This window comes from Crocodylus porosus, unplaced genomic scaffold, assembly GCF_001723895.1.
Source record: "Crocodylus porosus isolate Cpor-Errol unplaced genomic scaffold, CroPor_comp1, whole genome shotgun sequence".
NCBI lineage: Eukaryota > Metazoa > Chordata > Crocodylia > Crocodylidae > Crocodylus > Crocodylus porosus.
In genome coordinates, this window is record NW_017728947.1 from 74,217,737 (window position 1) to 74,227,041 (window position 9,305).

Here is a 9,305-nt window from a genome sequence, read left to right on the forward strand (position 1 = left end):
ATTATCAAGGTGTTGGCAAACATCATAATAATGGTCAGGTTTAAAGGAGGATAATAAGATAAGTTTCTGGTAGTTTACAAAGCGGTTCTACAAATATGAGAAGCACCAGGAGGAGAGCAGAGTGAAAACTGAACAAGTGGCAATGAAGATTGGCACACTAAGCCATTGCCAATGAGAGTCACTATTTCAAGAGAGACTGAGAGGTACTGAGTAAAGTGAGGACTGGCCATAAAAAGTGTTAGAGTTGAAATAAGCAGCTCTGATATAACAGGAAAGGTGGAAAAACTGTTGGGAAAAATTGTAGGTCAAAACAATAGGATGGGAGAATGATCTTTTCAGCTTCATTCTGAATGGGTATGGGCAGGCAAGGTCACATTTGTCAAGGCCAGAAAAAGATGTTGCACCAAGTGTAAACTGATGAAAGACTGGATAGGAGATAGAGATAGGAAAGGCTGTATAGTGGAGATTTACAGAGTTTGTATGTGAGGACCTGGGGGCAGGGAAGAACTCCAAGTTGAAGATGATGTCTTGGTTACAGACATGAGTATGAGGCAAGATTGTACTGCTGTCCACAGGGATTGCAATTCACTAGTCTTTCTTCTGAGCTTAAGATAGTGGGAAGATATACATGAGGGGCCCAATTCAACATTGCCGACCACTGTGGTAAGGCACACCAGTTTCTTTCAGCACCAACAGCACACAAGACAGCAATACAGTTAACATCACATTTAGCTGCCTTTAACTCCCCAGCCCAAATAGCTAGGTACAGATGGATCAACTAGGGACAGGGCTTGAACTCACACCTCTGGAGCCATAGCAAGAAGTCTTGACTGCTCTACCATTGTGTCCGAACTATAATTTGTACCTCTGCATTCTGTCTGTGGTATGTTGCCATGCTACAAACATTCAGCGCAGGCATAAATTATAACAACGATGAACTGTGCCAAGCAGTGGTACTTAAGTATCAACAATAAGCACTTCCCAGCTGTGATGAACAATAAGGTGAAAAGCAAATCTCCCAGACTGTTTCTTGTTCTGATGATCACTGCTGACCCAGAACCACACGTAAATAGAAACATTTAGAAAAGGATCAGACAAAAACCCAACCTCAAAAGATAAAAATATGGCTTTCCTGGTAAATGCTTTACTTAATCCACAAAACTAACCATCTTAATATGCAGTCACGACAGGCCCTTTGTTTATGGGATTTTGCCTTGACAAATGTTTTCAAATATTCTGAGAATAGGTATGAAGACAAGTTGAAAATATATCCCATGGAGTCTATACAGGTTCAGAATTCTATGCAGTACATTTCTCCCACCTACAGAATCTGTCACGCGTGTAGAAATAGCACATTTGGAACAAAGAAGTATATTCTATGCATGAGTAGCCATCTATAATTTTTTTTTAAAGTCTATTTAAAAAAAGAATATTATCTTAAGGAAAGGATGTGGAGATGGTTTCTCATTCCCAATGTATATCTTTTTTTGGTCCCATTTTATAAATTGTATCATCTCTCATTGCAAGCCACTCCAGGACAATGCTTTGTGGTTCACAGTTGCTAAGCAACATCACTAGTCAGCAGCAGGCATGCCAGTAGTAAGCAGTGCTTGGCTTAATAATCACTTATCATCTAATCTATAAATAATTTCTTTAAAAATAAAACCAGACATTGTATTGTAATTAAATCAAATTTTGTGACAGATAAAAATCAGATATTGAACAGATAGAGATTTGATGCCCAGCGTAATTTAAACATATTCAGTACAAGTTATTTTTCTTTTCTGCATAGCCCTTTTATCTTTGGTTAAATATTGTTTTGATTTTATTGTATTTGTTTCTCTTTATCAGAAAGACCTCCCTCTTAAATTATTGATCTATTGATACTAAAAAGATCTTCTGTACCTACCTTTCTCTTTCTATTTACTTTAGGTCACTTAACACAAATCTTGTATTATTTGTAATATGTCGTATTAAAATAAATGCTATCTACTTGTTTATTTTATAAGAGCACGGTGGATATTAAAGAATATTAGGATTTTTTTTTAAGTGAACTGTCTACTTCTGGTTACATGCTATTTTGCATGTTTCAGCTTACAGACCTAAAGGCTCTAAGTGCTATAAAGATGTTAGCATTTCAAAGATCTCCTAATCCTACACACAATTAGAGTGAACTATATTAATTTGACAAACTTAACATCTCTATAATATGTTGAATTTCAACTATTTTTGCAGATTTGTGTTTGGCTTGCCAAGTTGCATAACTTTTTTTCAATACAAATAGTCAAAATCATTGGCACAAGAGTTTTTAGGTTGGTAGAGACACAAGTGAGACAGATGCTCAAGCTTCTACTTGAAAAAAATCTCTTAGACTTTTACACAGTAGATAATACAACATAATTCAGTAGGAATATTCTATGTTATTTACTTTAGAGCTCTATCTGTCACCCTTACTCATACCAAGTATGAGTTCCAGATTTGCAATCAGATCTATGCAAGGAAATATTTGTGTCTTCAGAAAGCCCTGATGACTTCACTGATGTCCTGTATTGATGGAAGACACCACTGACACAGATATCAGATTGCAAGATCAAAGTATCAGTTTGTGAACAGTCCCATGAAAGAAGATGCAACTCTTTTCAGGGTAGGACTGCTACCAATGCTGAGCAGTAATTTCCTCAACAAATCTGTTCTGTCCTGATGAAATCGCTGCCTTTCTACCTTCTTTTACCAGCAATGAAATGTTTCATTTCTCATACATCCATGTTGTACCTCCTCCACCTGCCCTTGACACCAACATTTTATCTGCTCTATAGTACTACACCATAAATAACTCTGATCTCTGAGGGTGCAGGCAGAAGTGCAGCTCCCTGATCTAACTGATGGCACTTCACAGAAAGCGGTGTGAGTAAAACTGATCCTCCTTATCCAACAGAAATTAGCTGTTGGGTCAGGAAGGTGGGAGACCAAGCTTCAATTTGGAGCTGATCCAGGGAGAGAGGCTGCATCTCTTCAGCCTCTTCCCCTAGCTCTGCTGCCTACCCCTCCAGCCCTCAGTGCTGTCTCAGGATGGGAGGGGGAGAAGGCAGGGGAGGAAGATCCATTCTGGGGTTTCCCCAGCCTGCACTGAGTGGGCTGGCTTGCTGGATTGCAGTCCCCATCCCAGGAAGCTCCAATCCATCCACCCCACCCTCCAGTGCCATCTGGGCAACCCCCAGAACAAGCTCCCTCTGCTCCCTTCTCACCCTCCCATTCTAAAAACAGCACCAGGAGCAGAGCCGGGCTGGAATTCATCCAAACCAGCCATGCTCCTGGCACACCACATGCAGATGCAAATTAATATGTGCACTCTGCTTTGGAGGACCTGCATCTGAACGTTCATGTAATGAGGGTTCATATTGTCATGGGATTGGGCCCTTTTAAAGTGCTTTGCAGCCATGAACATCTATTAGGTCATGGCTGCAGAGCATTTTCAGGGGCCAGACTGGGTGAAAATTGTCACTTCTGTCTGCACCCTGAGATCAGTGAGATTGATCTTGCTTTCCCTTACAGTTGCATAAGCCACCATAGTTTCCCTTCAATGGAGAAAAGTTTCTAATCATTTAATTTTAGACCTAGCTCTAGTTTTTCTTTATATAGAAGAAACTGAATGAAAAAATGCAATTTAATCCTACCAACAAGTGGCTAAACTATCTTTCCACTATATACCAGGTACTGAAAATAAAAACAGGTTCTCTCTCTCCATTCTCTCCTGAGTCTCTTTCTGGCTGCTCAGCATCCTTTTCTCTTGTAAAAGGTTTTCTTTAAGGTTGGGAAGGGCGCTCTTTCTTCCCTCACTGCTTTGGAGATTAACTCAAATAATACCAATCAATTGCAAAGCTTAGCAGCAAATTGAAAATCACTAATGGAACACTGCAGTTGATTCTTACTATTAGCAGCCAAGAATCATGCATTATGTAACAGGTACTGTTAATTGGTCAGATACAGTGTCATTTAAATAGGTTTTGCAGATATTTAAAATGCATGGCAGGACAGGACAGTACACTGAATTCTTTATCAGCATCTCTCTAACAAAAGCTTGCCTTTCATGACACTGCCTTTTCTACATGGCAATGAATCAATATAATTCAGGATTTCACCTTGGTCCGTTCCACTCAAATATGTGCTGCTACTTTATGTTTTAGAAAATGTTTTATAACGTTTTTTAAAGATCTGTTATTTTTTAAGAAAACCCACACTTTCCTGCAAGTGTTTTATGCCCTGTTGTTACAAATAATGCATAACAAGAAAAGAGATTAAAAGAAAATGGTCTTTTAGTCTGCTTTTTTTCAGCTTGTTATCCATGTATATTTGACATTGCTGCATGTAGTCGACTTAATTATTCTGCCCTTTATCACTAGCTGTTAGCTTCCGTTCTTGCTTCTGTCTTTCACACTGAGCAGAAGAGGGAAAAATAAATCAAGGAAATGAGATCATAAAACCACAAAAATCTGGGAGGAATTCCAAAGCAAGTATTGAATCTGAAAAAAAAATTAAATTTGAGTTTGCTAAGAACACTTTACATACTATGAAAATTATACAATTTCATAAAACTGAGTGTTCAACACAGAATCTAAACAAGATCAGCCTAATTAAAACAAAATGTATGAACTTTACACCTGGATTTAAAGTTTCAAACCAACTACTTGGTAAAAGTGGGAGCTACTTTTAAAATATCTGTGCACTACATTCAAGGTCATCAGCTACTGTTGATTATCATTAACAGAAAGGCATGTGTGTCCACCTCCTCTCTATTGTACACTCCTGCATCGCCTTCGCCTGAGCAGTTGATCTTGCTTGCCAGGGTCCCATGTGCAGACCCCAGAGGATACCTCGGTTGTTTTCCAGGAGACCCCCAAACTTTCCTGCCATGACTTTGAAAGGTTCTTCAGTGGAAGGAATCCCCTTTGGAGCGGCCTCCAGGGCCGTCATGCGTCTCAGCGGGCGCTCGCAGGGCTCCAACCTCCCTTACACCCCGGCCAAGCACCACCCTTTTGAGATGGGCCTCCAAGTCTAGTTTGTGGCCAGCCCCCACAGGTTTCTTCCCTGGTCTCTGTGTTGCCTCACAATGGCAACCACCCTGGGCCCCAGCCAAACTCCGGTGGGTGGGCCTGGAAACCTTCGGCTTTCGGGCCTGTCTTCTCTGGTGCCCTTAGCACCTGCTCCCATGTGCTCTTGTGCAGCCTCTCTCTCCCCCCATCCCCGGGGTCCTAGCCACCCTCGCCTGGTGCTGAGGACTCCATTCATCTACCCTCACAAAGGGGATGGAAATAAACAAATCCTAAAGGGGACCACTGCCACTGCCTTGACCCTAAACCCCTCTTCCCTGAAACACCTGTCATGACACAGAATGAACAAACCCACCACCATGGCTACTGGTGAGGTGTAACCAAAAGGAAAGAAGAAGGGAAGGACCCTGAAGGAAGCAGAGTGCCCACTGCAAGCACCGTACACCCTTAGCACCCTCGACACCCTTAGCCTTGGGCACCCTATGGGTCGGAACCCATAACTTCACCCCAGCCGGGGTCCCTCTCTTTCCCTCTCCAGACCCTACCTCCACTCAGGGCTACAGCCCCCGTTGCCTATGATTAGGCTTGGCCACCGGTTCTCCCCGGGGTTACCACGGATCCCTCCGCCGACTCCTTCAGCTCTTGCTGGGCTTCTCTGGCTTGGGGTTCCCCACTGCTCCTGCTGCTGCCGCTGCAGCTACTACAGCCAAATTTCCTGCTGGCTTCCTTGCCGGCGTCTACAATCCCCACCGATCCTCAGCTTGGGGATCTCCCACTGCTCCTGATGCTGCAGCTGCTGCCTTTGCCAGCATCTCCACCAGTGTCCTTGATCCCCGCCAGTCTTCCCCAGGTCAGGGATCCCCTGCTGCTTCCATAGCTGACACCACAGCAGCAGCACAGAGTTGCCACAGCTTTGCGGTGCCCCCCCCAAAGCGTGGGGCCCGGGGTGGTCACCTCAATTTGCCCCCCCATAGGGACAGCCCTGGGCATGAAACTTGTTTTATGGGCAGGAAGGACTCATTCTGTGTACATACAAAGACGTAAGGACACCCTGACTGTGAAAAACTTTTTTCTAATGTTGAGCCTCAATCAGTCTTCTAGGAGTTTTTGGCCATTACTCTTTGTTTTCCCCAAGGGTGCCCTGGTGAACAGTTCCTCACTGAGCCCTTGATGTACTCCCCTAGTGTAGCAGTAAGCTGCTACCAGGTCCCCTCTCAGCCTTCTTTTCTTCAGGCTAAAGAGTCCCAGATACCTCAGCCTTTCCTCACATGGCTTGCCGTGTAAGACTGATCATACGGGTGGCTCTTCTTTGGACTGTCTTGAGCTTGTCCTTGTTAAAGTGCAGTGTCCAGAAATGGATGCAGTACTGCAGCTGTGGTGTCACCAGTGCTAAGCAGAGTGGAAGAATCACCTCCTTGATTTTGCTGGAGATCCATCAATTGATTCCCGCCAGAGTATTATTTGCCCTGCTGGTTACAGCATCGCACTGCCAGCTCATATTCATACTGTGGTCTATTATTACCCTCCGGTCCCTTTCATTCATGGTGCTAGTTAGTTTGGTACCACCAAACCTGTAGGTGTGTTGGGGGTTGCTTGTCCTGAGGTGGAGCACTTTACATTTCTTGACATTGAACTTCATCAGATTCCAATCCACCCAACTTGCTACCCTGTCTAGGTCCACCCATATCTGTAGCCTATCTTCAAGCATGACCACGTTTCCCCATAACTTGGTATTGTCCACGAACTTGGCCAGTGAGCTCTTCACCCCTACATCCAAATTGTTAGTAAAGATGTTGAAAAGTACTGGACTGAGCACCGAGCCCTGCGGAACACTGCTGCCCAGTTCTCACCAGGATGACACAGATCCATTCACTATGACTCTCTGGGTCCTATCCTGCAGCCAGTTTCTCACCCACCTGACTGTCTCAGAGTTAAGCCCACAATCCTCCAATTTTCTTCCAAGGATATCATGGGATACTAGATCAAAAGCCTTTTCAAAGTCTAGGTATACAATGTAAATCTACTGTCTCATGTCCAGGTGGCAAGTTACCTGGTCATAGAAGATGAGGCTGGCAAGGCAAGAGCTGCCTGTGATGAAGCCATGATGGCTGTCATTCAAAATCTTATGGAAATGGTACATAGAAAGCAAAAAAAATATTCTATGAGCTTTAAATGGAAGATGGAGGCAGGTTTATCAAGCATCCTATGAACCACTAAACCGTTCCTCGTAACTCCAAACGAAAGGCTGCATGTAGGTCTTTAAGGAGCTGACATGCTCTGAACCAAGATGAGTACTTTATAATGAGGGAGTTTCAAAAGCTAGTAATTTTTGTTTAATATTGAAAAATAGCTAAGGGGAGCCATTTTATATCATGTTAAGCTGTTTGTAAATACTGCCAGTAACCAGAGCTCTGTTGGTAGATTATATTTTAATATTTAAAATAATTACTTTCTATTGCATATTTTTCATGATTGCCTTTGCATCCTTTTGTGTTTCAGCCTCTTGTGTGCACAATACAGAGGTTTAGATTTACCTGCTAGAGGCAAAAAAGACTTAAGAATATTGGAAATTCACGTTCTTTAAGTATACTTTTCCCACTCTCAGACTGAATAATACCATCCACTGCAAATGGCCAGCCCAACTCATTTTTACATAAATGTAAACATTAGTTAAACTGCAAGGAACACAGTTAATGGATTTCCAGTGTTCAGCAACAAATACTCTGAAATCTCAAGGATGGCTACACTTTCATTTTCAGAATTACAACAGTACAGAAAGTGCCCCCAAGCCAGTATGGCTCCACCAAAGTGCAAAGGTGTTCACACATTGACATTTGTTGAGGATCTAGGCTTCAAAAAGCATCATTTCAAATGCTTGGACTTTTTTTTCTAACTGTTGCTTATGATAATTGATGTGGGAGTTTGGCTCTTTCTGAACCAGAAACGTCAGATTTGGGGAGGGCTCAAGCTTCAAAGCTAAAAGCAACTCAGTTCTCCTTTCAAGAGCAAATCAGTGCGTTTCCTTGCCAGCCTTCACCTTTTAAATTAGTCACTCTTTACTTGGCATGATGGCAATCAGCCAATATGCCATATTTAATCCACAGATTATTTCCTTTTATAGCAAGAAATTGCATAGAGGAGTAAGGCCCATCTAAACTCAGCTAGAAATAAAATGCAAACGCTCTCAGAGAAAACTGTCTCCAGTAATTATACTTTACACTTCCAGCATTCAATCATCTCTCAATGAGATGCATTCAACTTGGTTATAGGTAGAGGATACAAAGACAGTTGCCATCATATATGTGCAGTTTTGAGCTAGAGACTGGTGGAGGTCAGTGTTTGTAGCGTCCCTTCCCAGACATCCCAAGAAGAAATGTGTAGACAGTGGAAAGAACAGGGCACAGCAGGGTGAGATCGAGATCCTGCCCCTGCCACCCTTAAGTGGCACCAGTTAGATCAGTGATTCCATATCTTTTTTGAATTTAGATCCAGTTCAGTGATTTTCCACACAAAATTCAGAAAAAGGATGTTTTGAGGCTAAAACGGTTGAGTAACCACTGATATAGAGACTAATCCTTTGTTTAAAGAAAAATGAATTTGCTGGGTTTTTTTAACTGTACGTCTGAGCACTGATATGGATTTCCTCTGGCAAGGGCATGGACCATACGTTTTGAAAATATATATAAAAAAGTGTCCCAGGTATCAAAAGTTTAGTAAACATTGTTAAAGGTATTATGAATCTCTATAACCTCTTAACTACCCACCACCAGTCAGAATTTCTTCTGCCTGTAGATCTATCACCTAGGTCACGTCAGCATTACAAAGCAGCCTGTTTCTCAGTTTATTATGCTCCTGGGGTTGCTAGCAATTTCTTGAGTAGATTTTGTTAACTCCTTCCTCTGGAGCTAATTAACCAGCATTTAGAAATTACATCAGCTCCAGAAACAAACAACATTATCTCCATAACCACAGCTATTCTAACTTTGCAGCTGACTTTTGAACATTGAAAATTTCAGCATCAGAAATTAATTGATTTGGAAAGCTAGAATACTGTCAGATTTTGCAGTCCAATCACTAGCAGACCTTGCCAGCACCATTTCTGTAAATTCATGATTTTTATCATTGAAAAGCAGATGGTTAACATAGGCAAGTTCAACACTATTTAAACTTAGCCTGGCTATTTATATAATAGCACCAAGATATTGATAAGTCTCCCAAAACAGAGTTAATTAACCAACTGTTTCCAAGATTTCTGTT